Genomic DNA, 25,981 nt, shown 5'->3' with positions numbered 1-25,981 from the left:
AATGACAGGAAAAAGAAATAAGAGGAATGTGGAAATGATTACTAAATAGAAAGAGGTTATGGTTCCATCGTGTACCATCATTCCCAAGGCATTGCTGGAATTGCTCAGATAAGCCACCATGTTAAGTAAGAATTATGCATCTACTGTCTATTACATGTCTAATAAAGAGTTATTAAACAAGGCTGTGCATTTACATAAATGGACTAGGACATTTTATAAACAATAAAAAAAAATATTTGCAAGGGATTAGCACCAGACAAGGGTCGGCAACAGAGGTTTTCGTGCAGAAAAGAGCCAGCTATACTAAAAAAATACAATTAAAGCAAGATTTTTTTAGGTGCAGTGAAGAAACACACGCGCTGCTTTAATGATTGCCTCATAGTTCTGTGAAAACAACAAATTCAAAACAAGAATGAAACTCCTGCTCAACTGAGCATTACTTCTTCTTGCCTTCTTTACACTGCATCCCCTAAAAGTTAAAAAGCACAGGGGACACAAATAACAACGGGCTGCCCATAGCTATAAACACTCTCTGGCCGACAGATTTAAGCAGCGCTTTACAGAGGCCGTTTCTCCAGTTTCTGCCCCAGTGGTGCCTGCAGTCCTAAAACCTGGGGACCCACTCTGCTGTTCCCTAATCAGACTTCAGAAACCTCTTTTGGCTTTTTATTAAAGCCTAAATAAAAACAATACTTATTTTGTCTAGAACCTGCTCTGCAAAAAAATAATTCTGGGAGAACTATATCTTCCCTCCAGGCCTAATTAATATCTTAAGATATGAGTTTGATAAATATAGAATTCTTATATAAAAGCTCCAGGTACTCCATACATCCCATCCCATACCCTTTCTTGCATTTATTCTTACCATCAATGTTCTTTCGGCTATGAGTGACAACAAATTGTGGGCCCCCTTTAAACTTGTGTGCGCACTTTTAAAATAAATACAAAATTTGGTGTTAACACAAAAAATTTGTTTGTGCACATTTGTTATGTGCACTGGCCCCACAATTTGTGTGCATGCAGAAGCTCACTGTATATGTATCTACTGTATTGGAGTTTTTATATTTTTAATAACTTATTAGTGCATCAAATCTGGGGGCACTAAATTCATGATTCAGCACTTTTTTAGAATTATGAAAGCTCTTGACAACAAGCTCTTGATTACTAGACTTCCTGCTCTTTTACTAAAAAGGAAACCTTGGTTTATATAGATGTCTCTTACAGAAGCTGAGCTATTAGTGTGCACAGGGCTGTATTTTCTATATAGACTTTGGTGGGAAAATATTTTTTCAGTTTTTTTCAAAGCCCTTGGTTTGTCACTAGATACTTGCTGTGAAATCCAGTGGTGAAGCTGAGTGGGAGGTGGGGTTTAACCACTTGCTGATCCACTTGGCTAGTATCTAAACCCTAAAAACAAACATGGCAGGCCCAGACTGGCAATCTGTGGGTTCTGGCAAATATCAGAGTGGCTGCTGTAAGATGCCATAGAGAGTCACTATTTATAGGGCTGGTGGGGGCTGTTTGGGCCTCTGTGGCCCATTTTGATTTCAGACCTGAAACAAGGGGTAGAATGTTTCATAATCTCTGTAACAGTAATGATTTAGGCCTTCACACAGAAGTGTCAGAGGCACTGCACATGCTCAGTATGCTCTAGGTAGCTGTTGGGGTTGTCACAAGTCATGAAGCAGAAAATTTGCTTTGGCTGTCATTGAAGCTGATGCAACAGGGGTGATTATTGCTGATTACTAATCAGCTGTATTTATATAGTATATATATATATATACAGTATATTGTGAGTCGGTCCCTAAGCTCAGTGACTGACAGCAGCACAGAACATATGCAGGGAATCAGCAGAAAAGAAGATGGGGAGCTACTGGGGCATCTTTGGGATCTTCCCTGCTAAAGGGCTGTGGCGACCTTGGGCTGGTATAGAAGCCCAAAACATAATGTACAGCATTTATACCCTACCTCTTGTTAAGCTATAGTTCGCCTTTAAATTTATTGTCCGATAACCCTAATATGTGGATCTTTTGTCTCTAACTATTGCACTTGGGACCCTTGGGAGTGCTTATCTAACTGTTGAGTTTGTAAATTCTGTTGGGTGGGGACCACATCAGGGTACTGGTATGGTCCTTGTCTGATGGGTCTCCCTAGGGCTGCAGTATAATCTGTCCCCTCCCACCAGATCAGCTTAATTTGTGATTTGTGCATGCCAGTGCATGGGTGGCTAAATTAGACAGAAAAACAAAGTGTATGACTAGCTTAACATCAGCACAGTCATGAACTGCCCTCAACCGAAAATATTTTGCAAAAAACACAGAAATGGATATATATGTACCGTGTTTTATAGAAATAGAGGCTCCTTCATCTGTCACCATAGCTCCCAACTGTCCCGATTTTTTGTGGGACAGTCATTCTTTTGACAGCTCAACCCGCAGTCCTGGATTCTTACTGAAAAGTCCCTCATTTCCCTTTGATCTCCTGCACTGAAGCTAAAAAACATACAAATTTAATTAAAAAGTAGCTTTTGGCAGAGAGCCCAGAAACTTAACAAGCCACACCTGCACTTAGATACAATTGTAACTAATAAGCTAAACAGGTCTCTTGGGGGAACTGAGACTTGCAGCTTAAAGGGCAATTTCTGTCCCTATGACCTACAGAGCATGTTTCTTGTATTACCACCCTGCAGGTTAAATACGTGTATGGGGTAATTCTGACCCAAATTCTGGGTTTACTAAAAATGGAGAAATTAAATAAGTAAATTAAGTAAGAATTAAGTATTGTTCCATTTTCTGTATCAACCCTGTAGCTATTTCAATAAAACAATAGTCTGTTTTTACATTCTTTTGCTTTGCTCAAAGCAAATCCAGTGAGTTATTATATAGCCCTATTCATAACGGATGCTGAAACAGACAGCAACAGGAATTTCCTCCTCATCTCCTGTTTACTGCTCAACCCCCTACATTTCTGATAAAGCAAAGTGGATGGCAGGTCAGGTTAGAAATAAATAGGGATCAGGATAATATGCATATTCCTTGCTAACAAACATACACTGACCATTGTGAGCCCAGGATATTGTGTCTAAATCAATTTAAATTACATAAATGATATGTCCTTGTACTAGTGCCAGTGACAGTTTGCCAGTTGCACAAACATTGGTTCAAAGGGTATAGGTGCAGTATAGTGTAACACAAGGGAGCCCTGTACCTCACACCTTCCTTGATCAGGCAGTAAATAATGAGCTCCCTGTGAATGTTACACCTATAGATGACATTTAAATCACATACCTATTGTGCTCCTTCCCTCACAGCAACCCGTTTGCATGTAATTTACTGACTGGTGCAAATATTTGCCTCTGGTATTATGAACAAAATTTTGCTACTGAATCTATGAAGGCATGTTGCATTGTGGATAAAACACAGGGCAAATTGAAATAAACCCAATAAACCCAATCAGTGCTGGGCAGGGCCAGACCAGCCCATCACCCTAGGCAACCTGTCTGACCACCTTGCTGCTTTTCCCTCCTTGCACTGCAAGCACACAGTGATGACGGGGACCTGGACTACAGTAACTCGAGGGCTTGGACTAAGGGTAGGCAGTCAAGAGTACTGTATATGCCTTGCGCCCCCCCCAGCATTGCTCCCTAGGCATGGGCCTCTTCTGCCTACTCCTAGTTCGGGACCTGAACCCAGCTCTGCTCCTGAGTGACCTGGTAATGCTGCCGGCTCTGATGTGAAAGGGTTCTGGCAGTTGAATAACCTTATGGAGTCTTGCCTGTTTCTGTCATTGATGGTGCCACTTTCTAAATTTATTGTATTTATTAAGCAAAGTTTTTTGCCTGGTACATATTTGCAGTTGTGATTTTTCTTTTGGTAATCCATGCAATAATTTCACCAAGCATCCTGCATCAAGACTGACTTGCCCACCTTGTCCCTACATCAGCATTGACTTGTCTACCTGTCAAGATTGAAACATGTGCATTTTGTTGCCTGCGCTAAACCTGGTGCACCATCCAGACCGGCCAGACGAAAACACTTTACCCAACGTAATTTGCTTTCCTAATGGCTCCAAAACCAATGCAGTGCAATCTTCTCTATTCTAAAATACCATCATGGTGCTTATAGACGATACAAGAAAATGTAATTTGTTAATAAGGAAATCCATATTTTAATGTAATAATTGCTGGGCAAAGGGATTTGCCAACCCCCTCCTCTGTTCTTTGCCAGCCCCATATCTGCTTCGTGATCCTGGGCCCCCTGGAAACTGTGGGTCTTGGGTTGCCTTTATGGTGAGGTGGCATTGATGAATACTGATAAAAAACATTTCTGCCATTGTCCTAACAAGCAAAAAAAAGAGTATTTTAGTGTTTTACCATCTGCATTTAAATATTCAATTATGCATACGTACAACTGTCTGGTTTGATTCATTGTTCCTAACCACAAAACAAAGACAAACTATTTGGTGTCAGTTTTGCCTAGAAATATTCCTTGTAGTAATACTGATCATCATGTTATAATATTTAGATGGTAGGCCATATTAAGGAGCTCTGTAGCATAGAATACTTGCAAATGGTTACCCACTGCTATGACACTCCTCTTTGAAGTCATACACTTCTTCTGAAATTCAAAAAGAAACAAGGATACCTAAGATATGTGCTAATTTATGAGCATGAAAGAACTTATTATAATGACGAGCAGCTCACCTTGGCTGACCCAGTGCACCTCAGCCATGCTAGGTCCTGTAGATTATAATACTGATGACATGGCTTGGGTCACTGGGTAAATCAATAGTTCCAGTATTTCTGTTCTTACACTAATCCATAAAGGGCTTCATGTTTGCTCACCATCTTATCACCTTCCGCAAGTAGCACATATTTTTCTGAGTGTTACTGAGATATTTGTTTTTTTATTACTGTATATCTGCCAAATGATTCTGTGACCTTAAATTACAATTTCGGAGGCCTTACGAAGTGAATCAAAGGATTTTTCTCTGTTCATTTTAGGGGTCAGTGTCAATAGTTTTTTTTATATCTTTATTATTTCCTTATGTATTTTAAGTCACTCTTGATCTTCATCAGTCTCAAATATTTCTTTTTTCAAAATGAATCATCTTTAAACACATATTTAGAGATTCTGAGTATGAGAAATTGGTGAAAAATCTGTGATCGGTATATACCAAAATGTTGGTTAAAATTTGATAAATTCTTTTATCTTTTGTATCTAATATTAGTTTATTAGAGCAGAAGCAGAATGGGCATTGAATTGTAAGTTTTGCCTTCATGCGCCTAGAGTCAATATGTATAGCCCAAAAAAAGCCTTTGACCCAAGCTGTCTTAGTACAACAGTATTAGCTAGTGTATCCAAGATCTAGTGCAGGGGTGGCCAAGACTTCGATCGTGGTCCACCAGACGATCCCCCGTGGATTTCTGGTGGTCCGCGATGAAGCGGGGGATGTGGAAGTGTGGCGTGAATGCGTATGTACGCGTCTTGGAGTCATCGGTCGATCGCCGATGGAAAAAGTCTGGCCACCCCTGATCTAGAGAATCCAGGGGGCACATTTACTAACCCACGAACGGGCCGAATGCGTCCGATTGCGTTTTTTTCGTAATGATCGGTAATTTTGTGATTTTTTCGTATCTTTTGCGATTTTTTCGGCGTCTTTACGATTTTTGCGTAAAAACGCGAGTTTTTCGTAGCCATTACGAAAGTTGCGCAAAGTCGCGATTTTTTCGTAGCGTTAAAACTTGCGGGAAACATCGCACCTTTTAAGTTTTAACGCTACGAAAAAATCGCGACTTTGCGCAACTTTCGTAATGGCTACGAAAAACTCGCGTTTTTACGCAAAAATCGTAAAGACGCCGAAAAAATCACAAAAAATACGAAAAAATCGCAAAATTACCGAAAAAGTCGCAAAATGTTCGTTTCCAATCGGAATTTTTCCAATTCGGATTCGAAATCGTGTCTTAGTAAATCAGCCCCTTAGTGTATCCAAGATCATTTATGTCTAAATATCTCAGTTTGTGTTCTTCTGTAAATAGAAGGTGGTCAGATGGTCTAAAGTTTTTGAATTATATATGTTTCTGAAGAGTTTGTTTCAGCAGATCACCAGGAATTGACAAGCAAATCAAGAATTCTCTGCCATGATTATGACTCTTCTGACTTAACCAAAGAGCAATTCCTCCTCCCAGGAGAAACTTTATCAACATAAAATCCCACTGGTTGTGTTACAAATACAGCCATTTCTACAGATTCATCTCAACAATATTTCCTTCTTACTCTGAACTCCCTGACTGGAGCCCTAATTATGCATCAAATTCAAATTTAGTCTCTCATTATAAGCAATGGGCGGTGACTTCACAAGTTTAATTGTTTGTCATGGTTAATTTTTATATAACCCTTCAGTCAAAGGTCTCATCACAAAGTTTTGTATCATTGCAGTTTTGCAGACAGCTTTCTTGCTCTTAAATATGCCTATATATGGGGAAATAACTCTCACTAGCAGTCTCCATTTTTATTTTGTTAGGCCTCTGCTTTCCTTACCTTTCACTAGAGGCCTCCTCATGCACCATGGTTCTCACTACCAATCTGGCCGCTATTCCTGCACCCCAAGCCTTATGGCATCACTTTAAGCACTGATTATGGCATCACTTTGACCACTTTTTATTGTTACTATTTTAAATAATGATTTAGAGCTCTTTTATAGTATCTGCCTTTTCTAGGAGTTGCTTTGGTCCAATGAATCCAGAACAAAGAGAAAAAATTATTAGTTTTGGTAGAGGTATGAGAGTTGTTGTTCAGAATTTTTAGGACCTGGTGTTTCTGGATAATAGATCCGATACCTGTATTTCCTCTCACCAGACAGTATTTATACAACAACAGAACATTTCCAAAGTCTGATTTGTGCCTAATGGCATATTAAGGCACTATAACAGAGTTTTTGTCATTAGAAGGCAATACAATTTACTTAATGCTTCAGCTGTATTTATTATATTGCAATTTTTGCCGTTTAGTCTTGCACCATTGCCAACAGTTGTTCATTACAAAAAACTGATACAAATGGTGAACCCAGCTTTCCAGAATAGCCAGAACTTGAAAATAACTATTGTGATCATTTTATATGTTTTCTTCTGAATAAGCCATAAACAATCCTATATATCTAGAACATGTAAAGTTCTGGTTTCAACCATCTTGTTTTATGTTGGCCTCCTGTATAGAAAAATAATAGAAGAAGCAGCAGATTTTAAAATTACCACTAATAAACCACATGGTAACAATTCATTGTTTTATTATTCATTTTGTAGAGAGAAACACAGCGGTCAACATAATGAAGATATGGGTAAGGTGGAAGTTAAGTCAGTATCATTGGTTCCTGACCAGATCTTGCTTATTCTACAAGGTAAGTTGCTGGGAAATAGTTTTATTTATTCATCAGAACTATCATCTCCTGCAGTGCTCCAGCAAATATGGATAAAAGCAGATGCAACAAACAAAAAGGAAATAACCATTCATGCATAAACTTTAAATTATAAGTTTAAGGTGTCTAAGGATATACTAGGGGGCAGATTTATCAAAATGTGAGTTTAGAGCTTAATATATAAAAACTCACCAATGTTCTATTCATTCCTATGGGATTTTTAGAAGTGTATTTATCAATGGGTGAAAGTTAAAACTCACCTTTTCATAAATAGGCGTCTGAAAATCCCATAGGAATGAATAGAACATGGGTGAGTTTTTATGTATTAAGCTCTAAACTCACATTTTGATAAATCTGCCCCTAAGAATATCTTACATAGATGATCTGGGGACATCTTGGCTGCTCCAGTATCACCCCTGGCAGTAATAAATCAGGCCCCCAGTAACAGTACATCTTTTACATAGAGTTATATATTTATACTTGATGACAATTTGTTTACATTTTGGACTGATTTAGACACAATTGAGAAGACGGATATTTGATACTATGCCATGCAAATTACTTTTCTTGTTACAAAAAAAGTAAAATAATAAAGTAATTGTAAGTTTTACCCACAATACACCTTTTAATTCTGAGTAAAAACAATTTCAGAGTAAATACAATTTCAGAGGGACAAACATTTGCAACTTTGGGAGCCAGTTGCGCCCAAGGGGTGGTATGTTGGAGACCCATGGGTTGGCAAAGGCTCTTACTAGCATTGTAGTCAATATTCAATCATTCCAATCACAATTAAATCAGCCCTAATTTGTCTAAACCAGGTGATTCAGGGAGTTTTGTTTTGCAATAAGGAGTTCCACCTACCGCTCAAAAAAAGTAATTGCTTATCAAACTTTTGCATTAGTATGGCAGTTCATTCTATCAGTTATATAATATGCCTGCATCAGCTACCTGTTGTGTATGAATATATACATATCAACTATTTTATAGGTCTGATCTCACCCAAATGCCACACCAGCTTTTTTTAATATTCTGTCATACCATAGGAGACATTCCACAGAGTTCAGCCAGAGGTTCATAGCAAATATACTGTGTACTTTTTAAGGAGTGGGCTAAGTACCTTGAGAAGCAAACTCACAGGGATAATGGATTAGTTAGCTTGACTACAAGATTTTCTATTTTTTTTGGGGGGGGGGGGGTTTAAATTTACATTTTTGTATTTTTCGTGCAAAGAATCTGTGATATAAACAAACACAAAATGCATCACCACTTGTTATGATATCTTTGTCTGCATTTTTCTCATTTTCTGTAGCAATGTTTTTTTTAAAATAGAGATACAGGAGATGACTGAATTCTCACTTCTATGTATAGAGATGATTTAAATCATCAGGCTGACTTGTGTGCATTTCCTTTATATACTGTGGCTGTTGTATCTGGGAATATATTGAGCTCTGTGTAGGAAAAACTCTGGCATTCTAAATCTTCTAGGAAGTGTGTGACAATAGAACATGTGGAGCTCCATTGGGTTAACCAGAAGGCACACAGCAGTGTTTACTTAACTATTATTACCTCCTTATATGTTAATAATATTAATAAACAGTACTGGTGAATACCTTAAGCAAACCTACACAGATGGGGTGCATCTGTATTTTGGAGGAGACATATCAGATAGTACAAATAAGGAGGCAATAAAAACTTGATACTTTGCGCCACTCCCGATATCTCTTTACAGCTTGTGTTCATTCATGCCCAGCACTGTATAAAACAATAAAATAACACAATACTGTATTTAAGGCTCTGTGGCCAACAGAAAGTAGTTACTACTCACTAATGCACAGTCACTTGGATGGGCGTCTTGGTTCCCCTTGTCTGTTCTGTGCTCCATGTTCCAGCCATAATGTCTTGCCTCCATTCCTGTTCAGGTGTTGTGGGTGACCATCTAGGGGCAAAATACCATCAAACTCAAACTTTTTATATTTGGCATTTCAGACATCCCAAACCAAACTGCTGTCTGGTTCTAATGTAGAGTTTAAAAAACTCAAAGGATAAAACTACAAACTCTTGATATTCTAGTCCATCAAACTTTTACTTTGGAATGTATGTGATTCTTTAACACGGGACTAGTCCTACGTGGATATCTGTGCTCTGGGATCTTTGTATTTTTTATGTAGTTTTTGTTGTGCTGCATATGTTTACAGTCTGATATACACATTTTTCTAAAGGTGGTTAAAAAAACAGAGCACCTAAATCTTGTATCTGTGTATATTTTTAGTGTCTGCAGTAACTTTTTAAGTACTGTTACTTTAGCAGTCTGAAGTTTAGAAGTCTGAATTCAACAAGACTGCAGAAACAGAAATATAACCAGATTTGGTGCAGGAACAGAAAACTATTTCCCCCACCAGCTTTATATTTTTATTATTTTTCCTTATTAATACCATTGGCATGGTATTGATTTACCAGCAACAGCCAATCAAATTTCACCCATTGACTTTAATGGGGAAATTGAAACTGCTGCAAATCTTACAGCTTTGAGGCTACACTCACCAAACTTGAATCACATAGTCATGGGGTCAGCCTGAATGAAAATATGATGATTGTCGAATGCCCAAAAGTGGGCATCCAACAAGTTGACTTTCAATGGGGAAATCCAACCTGCTTGGAGAGTAGTAGTCAGCACCAAGCCTTGTGATTAGTTAGAAGTAGTGCAGGTTCCCCAATGGCCACTTTCCATCGGCATATCCTGGTACAGAAGAACAGGAACAGCACCTCTTGTCTTTGTAGATTTAAAATGCCTTTATTGCAACATTTTTTTGGGGCAAACAACAATAGCAGCAACGTTTCAGGTCACAAGACCTTTTATCAAGCTTGATAAGCTTGTTCCTGTTCTTCTGTACCACGAAATCCAACCTGCTGCCATTCTCACAGTATTAACCCGAGGGTCCCCAAACTTTTTACAGTTGGTCACTAGGGGACTGCAGTATTACTCTTGGAAAAGTGGGTGGAGCCACCAACAGCCAATCAGATTTCACCTATTGAATTTTATTGGTTCAATGTCAGGGTTCCCAAACTTTGTCAGTCACTGGGTGACTATGTACTCAAGGTTAGACAAAGTGGGCGGGGCTACCAAAAGCCAATCACATTTCTTTCATTGTTTTCAGTGAGGAAACTGCTGCCATGCTCACATGTTTAATGTCAGGGTCCCCAAACGTTGCACAGTTTGCCACTAGGTGACTACGTTCCAAGTTTAGAAGTCGGCAGGGCCAACAACAACCAGTCAGATTTCACCTATAGACTTCCTACGTTCAAATTTAAACTGCTGCCATTGTCACAGTATAAACACCAGGGTCACTAGGGGACTGCATTTTTAGGTTTTAAAAAGTGGGTGGAGCCACAGACAGCCTATGAGATTTATTTCATTGATTTTAATGGGCGAATTTAAAGTGCTGCCATTCTCACATGTTTAACACCAGTGTCCCTTTTTACAGCTGGCCACTGGGGGAATAAGGTTATAAAAAGTTGGTAGAGAAACCAACAGCCAATCAGATTTCACCAATTGAATTTAATTGGTTTTTACTGCTGCCTTTCTCACACTATTTATGTCAGGGTTCCCAAACTTTACACAGTCAGTCACTGGGTGACTACACATTAAAAGGTTAGAAATGTGGGTGGATCCACCAACAGCCAATCACATTTCTTTAAATTTATTTCAGTGAGGAAATGTTAACTGCTGCCATTCCATACCCCCCAACTGTACCGGTTTTTACAGCGCATCCCGCTGTCCCGGATTGTTCAATGAATGTCCCGCATTATGGCAATGCAGAACATTCATTAAACTATCCAGGCCAGCGGGATGCACTGGCTGGAGCCGAGCGCTCCGGCTCCGTCTCTTTTTGTGGCTCCTGCTTCTTATTCGGCTCCTCGTACGGTCACATGTACGCACGGGGCGCAACCTTATAAAAGGTCCTGTCGCCACCATAGAAGGAGCCGCATAAGGAGCAGGAGCCACAAGAAGCAGCGTCTATCGGGGGCACTGTGTATGGGGGGCATTTTCTATTGGAGGTACTCTCTATGGGGGCAATTGGGGGGCTACTGTGTATGGGGGCACTGTGTATAGGGGGCTACTGTGTATGGGGGGCTACTGTGTATGGGGGGCTACTGTGTATGGGGGGCTACTGTGTATGGGGGGCTACTGTGTATGGGGGGCTACTGTGTATGGGGGGCTACTGTGTATGGGGGGCTACTGTGTATGGGGGGCTACTGTGTATGGGGGGCTACTGTGTATGGGGGGCACTATGTATGGGGGGATACTGTGTATGGGGGCTACTGTGTATGGGGGGCACTATGTATGGAGGGCTACTGTGTATGGGGGGCACTATGTATGGGGGCTACTGTGTATGGGGGGCACTATGTATGGGGGCTACTGTGTATGGGGGGCACTGTGTATGGGGGGCTACTGTGTATGGGGGGCTACTGTGTATGGGGGGCTACTGTGTATGGGGGGCTACTGTGTATGGGGGCACTATGTATGGGGGGCTACTGTGTATGGGGGCTACTGTGTATTGGGCCATTGGGGGCACTATTTTAACTATTTTAAAAAAGAATTTAAAAATGGGGTTTGGTAATTGGGGCATGGCCACAAAGTGGGCGTGGTCAAAATAAATTTGCTGCGCGCGCCAAGTCTTTTTGTCCCTCTTTTCATTTTTCAAATGTTGGGAGGTATGCCATTCTCACACGTTTAATGCCAGTGTTCCCAAACTTTGCACAGTTTGTCACTTTGGGATTTAGGTTAAAGGTTAGAAAAACTGGGTGGAGCCAACAACAGATCAGATTTCATTCAGTGACTTCCCGTTTTTTCAAACCAACATGAAGTTTGTTCTCAAACGTCTCTTTCTAGTTTATGTATGTGAGTGTATAGATAGGTCAGTATGGGTCTGTATGTGAGTGGATAGATAGGTCAGTATGGGTCTGTATGTGAGTGGATAGATAGGTCAGTATGGGTCTGTATGTGAGTGGATAGATAGGTCAGTATGGGTCTGTATGTGAGTGGATAGATAGGTCAGTATGGGTCTGTATGTGAGTGGATAGATAGGTCAGTATGGGTCTGTATGTGAGTGGATAGATAGGTCAGTATGGGTCTGTATGTGAGTGGATAGATAGGTCAGTATGGGTCTGTATGTGAGTGGATAGATAGGTCAGTATGGGTCTGTATGTGAGTGGATAGATAGGTCAGTATGGGTCTGTATGTGAGTGGATAGATAGGTCAGTATGGGTCTGTATGTGAGTGGATAGATAGGTCAGTATGGGTCTGTATGTGAGTGGATAGATAGGTCAGTATGGGTCTGTATGTGAGTGGATAGATAGGTCAGTATGGGTCTGTATGTGAGTGGATAGATAGGTCAGTATGGGTCTGGTCTGTATGTGAGTGGATAGATAGGTCAGTATGGGTCTGTATGTGAGTGGATAGATAGGTCAGTATGGGTCTGTATGTGAGTGGATAGATAGGTCAGTATGGGTCTGTATGTGAGTGGATAGATAGGTCAGTATGGGTCTGTATGTGAGTGGATAGATAGGTCAGTATGGGTCTGTATGTGAGTGGATAGATAGGTCAGTATGGGTCTGTATGTGAGTGGATAGATAGGTCAGTATGGGTCTGTATGTGAGTGGATAGATAGGTCAGTATGGGTCTGTATGTGAGTGGATAGATAGGTCAGTATGGGTCTGTATGTGAGTGGATAGATAGGTCAGTATGGGTCTGTATGTGAGTGGATAGATTGGTAAGTATAGGTTGTGGGTGCTGGGTTTACTTGGAAGGGTTGAACTTGATGGACTCTGGTCTTTTTTCAACCCTATGTAACTATGTAACAGTGGCACTTTTTTTTTGGAATAAATGGCTTCTTTGAGACCCTTCTCCATAAAAAGCATTAAAGGACAAGAAAGGACAAGGAAAGGTTAATACACTGGGGTTACCAATATGTTAGGCAACCACCAAGGTATTAAATGACTAACTTTTTTCAGCAGCCTCCTAGCCCTGTTTCGCACAGTGATTTCCTGACATGGAAGGTGAATCAGTATCAATGTAAGGATTCTCTTAATGTACAGAAGCATGAGATTTATTTTTATAGAATGTATAACAGCTAGGTTTTGGCTTGACGTGCCAAAGAGCAACAACTGTATGCAAAACTGATTTCTAGTTATAAAGGGTAGTCCAACTGCCTATGACATATTGCTTTTGTCCTGGTAGTGCAAAGAACATTTTTTTGACTACTGAATGCCCAGCTTCATAATGTAATTTTATATTGGCTATAAGGAAAATGGCCCATCCCTTCACATCAATAACACCATAACCCAGTGCAGCCCCCTGGCCATACATTCTCTTTGTCACTAGGAAAACAATACTTTTACACCAACCCCATTGCTCATTACACTTTCCCTGTGAATTCACATCAGGTTAATAATATCTAAACAATTTGGGATTTAGTTTTGCTTTTCTAGAATCGCTTGGAGGAAGCAGAAAAAGCCATTCTCTGAAATCTGAAGTGCTTATCTCTAATACACTGTCTTTAAGGAAACATAGAATTTAGGGACAGTAAATTCAAGTGATGAGGAGTAACCAGTTTAGCAGCTACCAGTTAATACACCCTGCATTATAACATACCTCACCCACCCTTCCCTCCCTTTTTTTGGGTCAAACTGGAATGCTTTCCAAATGCTCAGGAATCAAATTGGGAGTTTCTTAACCACCTTTTCAATCTTGAGAAATCCCTAAACCGTTTATTTGTACAACTTGTAGTAGCACTGGTTGTTATTCAAATTAAAAAAAAAATAATAATTCAACATCTTTAATACTGGATTTTTGAAATTTCAGTTTCACAGAACTACGGTGGGTGACAGCACCTAATCGCTCATGGGCAGAGCAATTCTACCTTAGGGAATGGCTATACTTTGTACCTCGCCCACCACACAAAATCAGCTGCAGAGTGCAGTATTCACAGGCCACTCCATAAACAATCTGGTTCAAGATGTAGAGTGCAGTGTTGGCTCCTCTTCTTTCTGACTTCTGGATGACACACAAATAAGGTGCTGGGAAAGTGATATATATATACGCATAATAAATGGTGAAAAATCTTAACCTTAAGTAAATTCCCCCCTTAGTTTCAGATATCAAAATCATATACACTCAAAGGTGTATGTTAGCCTGTTTGTGGATGGTCACCATGCCCCTCCTGTTACAGTACAGATTGATCTAGGGTTTAACACTAACATCTTGACATCTGTACATCTTGAGCTTTTAAATAATATTAACATTATATTTTGGGAAGGATGATTTCATTAAACTTATTAATGTAGACCACTCCTCTTACACTTACACTGCAATAATTGGGGTGTGACAATGGGCTATGGCTTTATAAATAACAGATAAGCTTAACCGGTACAACATTATGCCAACAGCTGCGGGTAACAGCTGGCATGCATGTCCCCCATCTACAGCAGTCTCCTGCTGTGCCAAGATCAAACCCATAGGCTGCTCTAAGGCACTTGACAGAATTTACAAAAACACCAGCCAAATTCTTGGCTTGACAATTTACAATTTACAATAAAACTTTAACTCAAATACAGTATATAGTACCATACTGCTCTGCTGATGGGTTGGATGACATAAACAGATAGTTGGGGTCATTTTTCATACATTCCATGAATAAAATACATGATTAGGACAAATGCTTAATTAAAAATATCCCATAGTAACATTAATGATAACAGTTAATATTACTATTATCTTTAACAGTTTAACAGCGTTTCTGTGAGTGCTTATGGCTGTATTTACATAGACCTTTCTGATAAAGCTTATTTAGTTTTTACCTTTCCTTCTCCTTTAAGAAAAACTAATGAAATCCTTTAACTGTGACACCACAGGGCCCCCAGACAGGCGGGTCCTTAAAATTGACTGATACCATCACTTATAGGACAAGCAAAGGGTTTCATCAGTCAGTTAGTGCACTTAGGGCAGTAAGGGACCACCTGTGCTTCTGCTACACCTGCATTGGTCATTGCAGGAATTATATGGGAATATAGAACTGAAGTCATAAATGGCAATATTCATTAATTAGAACGTCAATGTATGTTTTGCAATGTAATAATACTAATTCAGGTATGATTAATTGGACATAAAAATGTTCTAACAATGAATATTAAATTATATAGTACAAGAAGACAGGAATTATACTAGGGGTGCTCCATATCCAGTGTCGGACTGACCCACAGGGATACCAGGAGAACTTCCGGTGGGCCCAGGTGTCAGTGGGCCCTCCTGCTTCTAACCATTTACCCTAAATCAGGGGTCCCCAACCCAACCGCCGGCCCGCGGACCAGTTCTGGGCCGCAACGCCTCCTCCCCCCCCAGCACGTCGCATGTATTACGCGCTGCGCCCCGCCCCCCTCGGTCCGTGTAAAAGATTTTGTGCCTCCTACCGGGCCGCGGGGCTAAAAAGGTTGGAAACCCCTGCCCTAAATCATTGTCATTTCCTATTTCTCTATGGGAACAAATTAACGAAATATACAGAAGAATAGATTATAGTGCGTAAAGATAAAAAAAAACTAGGAAAATATAGAGGTTGAGTGAGAAGTGGAGTAGAAGTAGTTTGGAGAGTGACCCCCACGGTCTGTTTTATTTGTTTTTTTAGAATTTAGAGCAAGGTTCAATGAGTTCTGGCCTCCCTAGCTGCCGCTTGCTGCAATTGTTATATTTTGCCAACTATGTTGTACGCAATGCAAAGAGTCTAGAATAAAATAATATTAAAGTATAACAATACAAAACAGGTCTTTGCAATGCCGTGGAGTTTCATGGAGACCGATTATATATATATATATATATATATATATATATATATATATATATATATATATATAAAAACAAAATGAAATACTGGCACTCACGTATAATCCACAGCTTGGCCTGGGTGCAATCCTCAAAATTAGAATGAACACGAATTGGGAAAAGAAGCCGCACTCACAGGACTTAAGTACAAAAATAAAAAACTTTTAATGGTAAATCAGTGAACTGACGTTTCGGCTGAACACCTCAGCCTTTCTCAAAGTTAAACCACACTGTGAAAGCTAACATTAAATACACTGACTGGCGGGAAAAAACAGACAACACAGGGGTGTGACGTCAGTTTCACGCTGTCGAATACACATCGGGCGTGAAATGTTTATTAGCATAGAATGTGTATTTCAACTGCACTGTGCAGAAGTGGGTATTGTGGTCAAACCAAAACAACAATTATAGAGAGCGATACCAGGGGATAAGAAACAAGTATCAAGTGCAAAGAAACAATGTATCAGATAACTTGTTACGAGTAAATACTCTGACTTGTAAGGAGTGTAAGATACAAAGTGACATAGAGAGGAGATTACAGTTAAAGCCACAGATGAGATGCAGAACACAAAAGAACCATTATAAAAAATAAAGTTAGTAAGATAGTGAAAGCTTTGATCATCAGGGCGAGGCAGCTGGGAGTCCCTATAGCTCAAAATTCATCTCGGGGCGATAGCTATCTTAAACGGGCCTTACTAGCAAAACCAAGTCTCGTAGAGAGGATCGCTATAGGCACAAATACTGGCATGTATGCCGGCAAATAGGGTTGCATCGAGAGAGCCGCTATGGGTATTTAGGTTGGTATGTGTGCCAGCTTATAAAGTGGGGTAGAAAGGACTGCTGTGGGTACTTACACAGGTATGCGTGCAGCAATGGAGCTGGCGATCAGTGTTAAATATAGTGCCAGTGCCGGCATCGGCATTACCGTTTATTGTGTCCATTAGGGGTAACGTGTCGGAAGCCCGATCATCAATTGCGCCCGTTCCGGGTAGTTGGCATCACTGTTGTGTGATTACAGGCAATATATGCATGCAACCAAACTAACCATTATCGCCAGACCGGACGGGTTTGGACAGAATAATCCTGGTTTCCTCAATATGTATATGTATCGGGAAAAAGGTTTAGAACCTGTAAGATTAACAGGTGGCCAAAGTCAGGGACTGGTTGGCACTGGTGGTGTTCGTACCCCCGGTTGGAGGACATAAACCAACCAGGCCTTCCTATTATATCCCATCGGGTAGAAACATACTGTGGTACTCCTGCATGATGCCAGGGAGCAAACTTGTGGGTATCAATCACCTAAAGAGGCCTCAACAGAGGTCATAGCCAGCTCGTAACACGGGTATACTATCTGAGATACTACATTGCTCACCGCTCGGTAAGTGAATACAGTTCATACCCCGTGCATGCAGCCGTGATATTACTACATGGAGGATAAGCAAAAAAGGTTTTCTACTTCTTTATTTCTACCATTGTAGTATATGCATTTCTCCCCTTCCCCAAAAACCTTTTTTGACGTCACACCCAGTTTCTGTTTGTATTTTCCCGCCAGTCACTGTATTTAATGTTAGCATTCACAATGTGTTTTTGACTTTGAGAAAGGCTGAGGTGTTCAGCCGAAACGTCAGTTCGTCTACTCAATAAATTACTTTTTATTTTTGCACCTAAGTCCTGAGAGAGCGGCTTCTTTTTCTTCTTATCTCGGTTTCATTGTGAAGACTGCACCCAGGCGGATTTGAGATTTATACGTGAGTGCCAGTATTGCATTTTGACTTTTTATATATATATATATATATATATATATATATATATATATATATATATATATATATATACAGTATAACTAATCTTGCTAGAGATGGTATCTCTTGCTAGAGATATTCTGAGACAATTACCAATTGGTCTTAATTTTTTATGGTTTTTCAGTTATTTATCTTTTTATGTTCAGCAGCTCTCCATTTGGTATTTGAGCAGCTATCTGATTGCTAGGGTCTTGTTTTACCCTAGTAACTAGGAAGTGATTTAAACAAGAGATGGAAATATGAATAGTAGAGGGCCTGTACTGAAAAATAAGTAATACAAATTAACATTAATAATGGAAATGTAGCCTTCAAAAGCAATAGTTTTTGGCTGTCTTTCATTTGAAGCTGGAAAGGGACAGGAGAGAAAGCAAATAATTCAAAAACTATAAAAAAAATAAATAATGAAGACCAACTGCAAAGTTGCTGGTAATGGGACATTCTATAACAGTGATTCACAACCAGTGGCTCGGGGGCAACATGTTGCTCACCAACCCCTTGGATGTTGCCACTCTACCAAATAAAGCCCCCTGTAAGCTGATAGTGTGCATAGAGGCTGCCTAATAGCCAATCTTAGCCCTTATTTGGCACCTCCATTAACTTTTATGATGCTTGTGTTGCTCCCCAAGTCTTTTTATGTTTGACTGTGGCCAGGGCCGGATTTCCCTCTGAGGCGCCCCGAGGCCGCCCCTGTGGGTGTTCCTCTCTGCGCATCCGCGAACGCGCCCCCAGTGTGCATGCGCGAATGCCACCCTGTGCGCATACGCGAACGCGCCCTCTCCCCAGTGCGCATGCGCAAACGCTCCTTTAAACTCCCATACGGAGCAGTGGGGAGAGGTCCCGACTGCTCCGTATGGGAGCCAAATTTAAAAATTCTCTTGCGGCGGGGCGGCATGCCGCCCCTAAACTTCTGCCGCCCTAGGCCCAGGCCTTTGTGGCCTCTCCACAAATCCGGGCCTGACTGTGGCTTACGAATAAGAAAGGTTGGGGATCCCTGTTCTATAATATACTAAAAGTTAATGAAGAGGTGAACCACCCCTTTAAAGGGGAGGTGTGTAATTTGGTCAGAGTTGCATATTGTGACTAAACTCAGCCTAAACTTAGTCCAGCAACCAGTTCTATCAGCTCCATTACTTTAAAATCAAAGTGCAGTTAAACTAAGTACAAAAATATCAGGAAATTCTTAGAAACAGAATTTAATACCAGGGCAGATGTGGAACAGATTAAAAGTGTTGCTGTTTTTCACTGCAGTCTGCCATAGGTGATTGCACTGACCTACATAAATGGCAGCACCTTCTCTTCTTGCACCTGCCATTTCCTGCTAGATACGGATTTCCTGCGTTATGTTACATTCTCTGCGTTTCCTTTTAATCTCAGCTGCTTTTTAGAGAGTAACAGCTCTTTTACGGAGACAAGCGCTTTTGTGAACCCAGCTATAACTGAAAATATGTTTTGTTTAGTTTGTTTTCAAACCATGACATAAACTTTGATTTTTGCTGACAAATCCTGCAACACACAAAATATTTTAACTGCGTAAAAAGCATGTGAACTTTCCAAGTCTGCTCCCATCTTTGTGATAGCGCTCATATTCATCTTATTAAGTATGTTGTTATAATACAGGTATCTGTATGCTGAATGCTTTCAGGCTGGGGTTTTCCAGATAAGGGATCTTTCCATAATTTGGATAACCAAATGTTCTGTAAACCCAATTGGATTGTTTTGCCTCCAGTTGCTAAGAACTCCATATTATAGAACCAGGGAACCCTGTGTTTACTGATAGCTGTTCCTTTGGGTTAAGCCACAGGAGGCAGTGTGGGTTTTGACTGGTAGTTATATTTAATGACTTTTAACCCTGGCTATATTCCCTGGCTGGCTCTCTTATCTAGCTGCGGGTAATAATTCAGTTAAGAGTATATTTAGGACTCCTCCGATACCATAAGCTCATCTGCAGTGATCAAGCTCCTGTGCCTGAGTTCCGTGTATCCTGTATTCCTGCATTCTGAATTCTTGTGTCCTGAAGTCCTTATTTCCTGGAATCCTGAGTCCGTTCCTGCCCTGTCCTGGTTTCCTCATTCTCTGACTCCCCAGTTTTGAAAATTGGCCTATTATTTAGATTTCCATCTAACAGAACATACATTGGCATAAGTAAGGATGAAGTGGGGGGCAGTGGACAGGGCGGCCCAGACTGCGGGTCTGCTTCCTCTATAGTTTGTAAGTAAATTTAAAAAATCATTAAAAATCCCCCTCCCCAGCTGAACTTTGCAGAAGGGGAGTGGGGACACAGGCATTTTGGGGGCAGGAGTGGGCACAGGCAGTGGGCAGAAAAAATAAGGTTACTGTGACTGTGCGCCGTGCCCCTCTGAGGAGCCTTACAAGGGAGCCCAGTGCTGACTTGTAGTGCCGCTGGGAACGTACCTATTAACAAATTAACAAATATATTAAAAGTATTGTCTTTTGTTCCAAGATTTTTTTTTCTGCTTTTGTTATTGTCCTTGTGTTTGCTTAGCATTGTGTGGAGATGAACAAACCACTTGAGTTTACTTTGACAAAACATTCATTTTGGTATGACAAAAATAACATTTATCTAAAACATTTTAAAATGTATGGCTTGCAGTTGTTTTAAGAATGAGCCATTCAAAATTCATCTGTCAATTGTAAATGGAACCTAAAAAAAGACTGTTAGAAAAGCAGTTGTAAAAGTAAAACAGTATCTTGAACTTGATCCTAAGATATAATATAAATCCTTGTTGGAAGCCAAACGGTCCAGTTGGGTGTATTTCAAGTTTTTTAAGTTTTCATATACAAAGTTTTCATATACAAATAACAATGAAGCATCATTACCGTAGTGAAATTTTTTTGACCCGTGTTCCTCCCAACTTTACATAGACAAAAATAAAATACAAATATTAAATATAATAAATATAATTTAAAGGACAATGAAAGGTTAAAATAAATTAAAAGTAAGTCTAAAGGCATTCTTTTAAAGTACTTACTGCATATCTAAATTCCCAGATCCCTGCTTGCTTCTCTGAGATATGGTGCTGGCAGCCTACAGCAGTGTGAAGACTACAGTGACATCACTGAAATCTCTCTCCCCTTCCTGTAGGTGCCAGCGGCAGCCTTCCTATTCTCTGAGCATGTGTGTAACTTGATCCTGTCTCCTGTTCTGAGCTACACATGCCCACCAGCCAATCAGAAGCAGATCTGGCAGAGGGGAGGGGGGGAGGGAATGAAACACATGTGCAGTATGAAGCAAGGAGGGAAAGTAAGGGAGAATACCTTTTTAGAGATGGCTGCCTGTTCTAGAAAATGTGAAGTAAGTGTGACTGAGTAAATATTTGATTAGGTGAGCCAAAAGTGTGGCGTTTTTACTAAACAATAGGAGGACTATTGGGCAGCATGCTTTTTACATTTTGACTTGCATTCTCCTTTAAAGGTTAAAAGATTTTCTGGTAGACTTAGGCTATGGAGAACCAAATTCCGGAAATATCCCTTATCCAGAAAACCTCAGGTCCCGGGAATTCTGGATAGAAGGACCTATATCTGTATTAGAAATGAATAAATGTTATTTTTCTCCTTCTGGTGTTTTTCAGTTGACTTTAGGACAGCTCAGGGAGCATGCTCAGTAGAGGAAAATAACACTAATGTGGTTTCTAAACAGTAAGCAGGAGGACGGTTGCTATGACATAGTTGAGAAACTCGCCTCAGGCTGCAGCACGCAGCAGGTTACAAGGGAAGTTACCTGCTCCAGGTGCAGAGTGATGCAGAGTGGTGCAGAGTGATGTGGCCCCTTGTCCCCCTCCAACACAAAAAACGAAGAGGAGGAGGTGAGGGGAACAGCATCAACTTGGCCACCTTAGGACCTTAAGGTGGTCATATATGTTACAATTGCGTTCCTTCCTGAGACCATTGGTCCCTCTGCTATCGTTTAGAGGTAAATCGTCAGATATGGAGGTAGGGAGATTTTACCCCTATCTGATGATTCAGCCCTAAACGCTTACCTTTCATACGATAATATTGGTGCATGTATGGCCAGCTTTAAACCAAAATGTTCTGATTGGCAATGATAGATAATTTCAGTGTTGGTCTATGGCACATTGACACAAAGCACAAACAATGCATTCTCAAGGTTATATATTTATAAAGAGCATACTTCTACATCCTACATCCTACATCCAACTGCGGGTTGCCAGGTATTGTTGGACTACAACTCCCAGAAGGATTTGACCCTTTATTATATGTTGAAGAGTGTTGAGAGTTGTAGTGCAGCAACATCTGGGGACCCAAGGTTAAGAATCAAGACTCTAGAGGGAAGGTGTTGTTTGCATGGGCAGCTAACACAGTAACTACATTTATTAGCCATGCGCGTCTCCTCAGCTGTTAGCAGGCTTGTTAGCCGATAGCCTAGGAACGCTAGGGAGAAGCCCCTCTGAATACACAAACTATAACTCAAACAAAAGAGCATGTTTCGGCTTAAGTAAATGATACATGGTCCCCCACCCCTCCTTTGTCTTCCTTCCGCCGACTATAATTCTCATACAGCTCAGAGTTTTGCAAGAGTGTCATCTAACCACAGAATCATTTGGTATTATGCCAAGCACTTTAGCCGAGAGCAAAGGAACTTTCTAAATCACGCATTTCACAGGAATCTTAAAAAGCTGTCTTTTAAAGTCCGGGGGTGTCAGACTCACTGCCTTCATGCTGTGAACTACAATTCCCAGATTTCCTAGCAGTTATATGCTATTATTTGGAACTGAGTTTTTTTTTAATAGTTCCCCCCCCCCCAAATGCAGTGGATATATGGATGTAATGGGAATGGTTCCCATGCCAGCAGAAATCTTAGACCTAACCACCAACATCTGTCTACAGAATAAACCAATGTATGTTACTGTTAAAATGCTTTACATTCAGTCTATGTCTGCTGCATTGTACAGTATAAGCATGTAAACTCTGTCTTCAACAAACATTCCAGCTGTTGGGCTGTACAGAGACTAAATCATAATGGTGGTCTTTTTTTAATAATGGGCACAATTGCCTGTGGGTAGTAATCCATAGCAGTTGGCTAAAAATAAAAGCCAATTACTGATTGCTGCAGGTTACTTTTTGCCCGGTGTTGATAAAGGAGACCCAATGAGGCTCCAATACATCTAAAAGTGCAGTGAGCAACTTTCCCCACAGTCAGTTGCCCGTAAAACCACTTTGATTGAAAGGTACTTATGTCGAAATGCACACCTTGCTCCTCCCTATAGTTGCAAAAAAAGATCAAACTGTAGCTCCTGGGCTCCCAGCATTAAGCACTGCAGTGCAGTTGCACCAGAAGGGTAGGGAGCAAACTTCACTTGCATGCTGAACACCAGAAAGGAAGCCAGTGAACACCAAAAATGATGTCAGGCAGACTTGGAAAATATCGAGCACACAATTTGTGACGAATCACACACACAGTTGTGTCCATTTTTGCCAAATCAGACACAATTGCAGTAGGAACAAGGCCATTCTGTCACAAGAATCACCTGTTTGTGACCACTAGGATGCCGGAATCAACTTTTTCAGCAACAAAAAACCTGTACTGAAAAAAATTGAGCATTAATAAATGCCCCCCTAAATATTAATCTAATCTTGCCTTTATAAAAAATATATCTTTTTTTTTATACACACATATAACTAACACACACACATACATATATATATAAACACACATACTGATCCAAAAGCTTTAGGAAAACATAAGAAACAGTGATTACAGTATGGCTGCTAATATTAACCTTAAAAAACAACTTGGTCCCACAGCGTCAGAGCTCAGATTCAAGAAGACACACATGGGCAGTGTTACAGGGCATCACCTGGGATTTAGTCTTCATACATAAAAACACAGCACCAACATGAACTGTCTTGAAAATCTTTCTAGATACACCTTCTAAACAGCAGGTTCTCATGGCCAGCAAAACCAAACAAATCCAGTGTGGAAAAATAAAGAAACAGTCCAGGATACTGGAGGTAACAAGGGCTGGTATAATATTTAATTCCTACAACAAATAATAAATTACACTGTTTACATAGCAAATAATTCACTCTACCATTTAAATTTTTCTTAAACCAACACATGTATTTTTTAGCTGTAATATTGGTGTGTAGGCGCCATCTCAGTGCATTGTGCCTGATTCTGAGCTTCAGAAGGAGCCAGCGCTACACATTAGAACTGCTTTGAGGTTAACATATTGTTTCTCCTACTCCCGTGTAACTGGAGGAGTCCCAAGCAGGACTTGGATTTCTTACAATTGACTGCTATTCTGATATCTACTGGGTGTTGCTATCTTGCTCCCTTCCAATTGTTCTTCTGATCGGCTGCTGGGGGGTGGGGGTGATATCACTCCAACTTGCAGCTCAGCAGTAAAGTGTGCCTGCCCTATGCTGCTTGTGTGTGCTATACTCTGCCTGTCCTATGCTGCCTGTGTGTGTGTCATACTCTGCCTGCTCTATGCTGCCTGTGTGTGCCATACTTTGCCTGCCCTATGCTGCCTGTGTGTTCCATGCACTGCCTGCTCTATGCTGTCTGTGTGTGCCATACTCTGCCTGAAGTATGCTGCCTATGTGTGCCATACTCTGGCGCCCTATGCTGCCTGTTTGTGCCATACACTGCCTGCCCTATGCTGCCTGTGTGTGCCATACTCTGCCTTCCCTATGCTGCCTGTGTGCCATGCTCTGTCTGCCCTATGCTGTCTGTGTGCCATGCTCTGTCTGCCCTATGCTGCCTGTGTGCCATGCTCTGTCTGCCCTATGCTGCCTGTATGCCATACAAACAGGCAGCATAGGGCAGGCAGTACATGCAGTGACACAATGCTGGCACTTCTACAGTCTGTCTGAGGTGTGAACAGGTGAACAGTGTGGGGGTTTACAGTGTGAGCCTGAGGTGTGAACAATGCAGGGACTAAAAGTTGTTGGGACAGTACAGGGGATTACAGCCTGAATCTGAGGTGGGAACAATGCAGGGGGCCAGTTAATCTCAGTACGGACACCATTTAAAGATTACACATAATTTTCATTAATAGTTAAAACTGATTTCATAAAAATTGCATGAATCATTAATAACTGCATTCAGTTTGCATCAGAGTTTGAAAAATGGTTTAGGCATTATTGCACAGTGCTGTAGCTGATGAAATGGGGTGTGCGAGGCCCTCCGGGGGGCTGCTATGCCAGGGTTCCCCACACCCCCTCTGGGGCCCCTGCTTCCCATCCCCCCCCCCCCTCGTGCACACCTTATACTCACTTTTGCCGTGATTGTGGGAGGAGAGTAGCGGGGGGGAGCGACAGGCAGGTATCAGGTTTGGGTTAGGCAGGCAGGTATCAGGTTTGGGTTGGGGGACCTGCGAAGTTCGGTGTCAGGTTTTTTCCTGGTGCCCCAACGGCCCAGTCCAACCCCGAACAGTACCCAAACAGAAAGAGGTGAGCACTAGTAAGCACACCATGTAGAAGTGCAAAGGGTGCCTTTTGATGCAAGTACCTAATGAATGCATTTTTTTGCGCAACTGACTGCTGGGAACTTTGTGGGACCGAAGCTGCTCATAAATTAGCCCTACTATGTTTAAAAGCTCAAACCAGTCATTTACAGTGAGCCAAACTTACAAAGTTTAATTACAAAAAAAGTTGAAAAAAGCTTAATAAAAAATATTTAACTTATGGGAGTCTTCTTGGAACCAATCAGTGATTGGATTTTTTCAGCCAACTGGAGGAAGAACTATTAATGCAACAATTAGATTTATTGGCCACAAGCAAATTTGCCTAGTGTTGGTAAATGACCTCTAGGGCCGCTGTGTTGTCTAGCACCTGTGCCCAAACTATATATCAAATGTTACATGAATTACATGGAGCCACAACAAATATATTTGCTTGCTGCTACATT

The 25,981-nt window shown here is 40.8% G+C and overlaps 2 long non-coding RNA genes across 2 annotated transcripts in view; one reads left to right on the top strand and one right to left on the bottom strand.

Moving 5' to 3' along the window:
• Positions 1-25,981, top strand: part of LOC116409712 — a 107,795-nt gene that overhangs the window by 41,253 nt on the left and 40,561 nt on the right. Inside the window, exon 2 of the long non-coding RNA XR_004221948.1 lies at positions 7,301-7,395. This is a non-coding gene — a long non-coding RNA (uncharacterized LOC116409712). The remainder of the gene's footprint in view (positions 1-7,300; positions 7,396-25,981) is intronic.
• LOC105946809 lies at positions 4,166-16,386 on the bottom strand. Its single transcript, XR_004221949.1, has 3 exons — positions 16,345-16,386; positions 9,239-9,349; positions 4,166-4,336 (listed from the first exon to the last, which is right to left on the bottom strand). It is a non-coding gene; the product is annotated as an uncharacterized LOC105946809 (long non-coding RNA).

This window comes from Xenopus tropicalis, chromosome 3 (genome assembly GCF_000004195.4).
Source record: "Xenopus tropicalis strain Nigerian chromosome 3, UCB_Xtro_10.0, whole genome shotgun sequence".
In the NCBI taxonomy this organism is placed as follows: domain Eukaryota; kingdom Metazoa; phylum Chordata; class Amphibia; order Anura; family Pipidae; genus Xenopus; species Xenopus tropicalis.
Note: the sequence above shows the minus strand (reverse complement) of the source record. Positions and strands in the feature narration are given on the sequence as shown.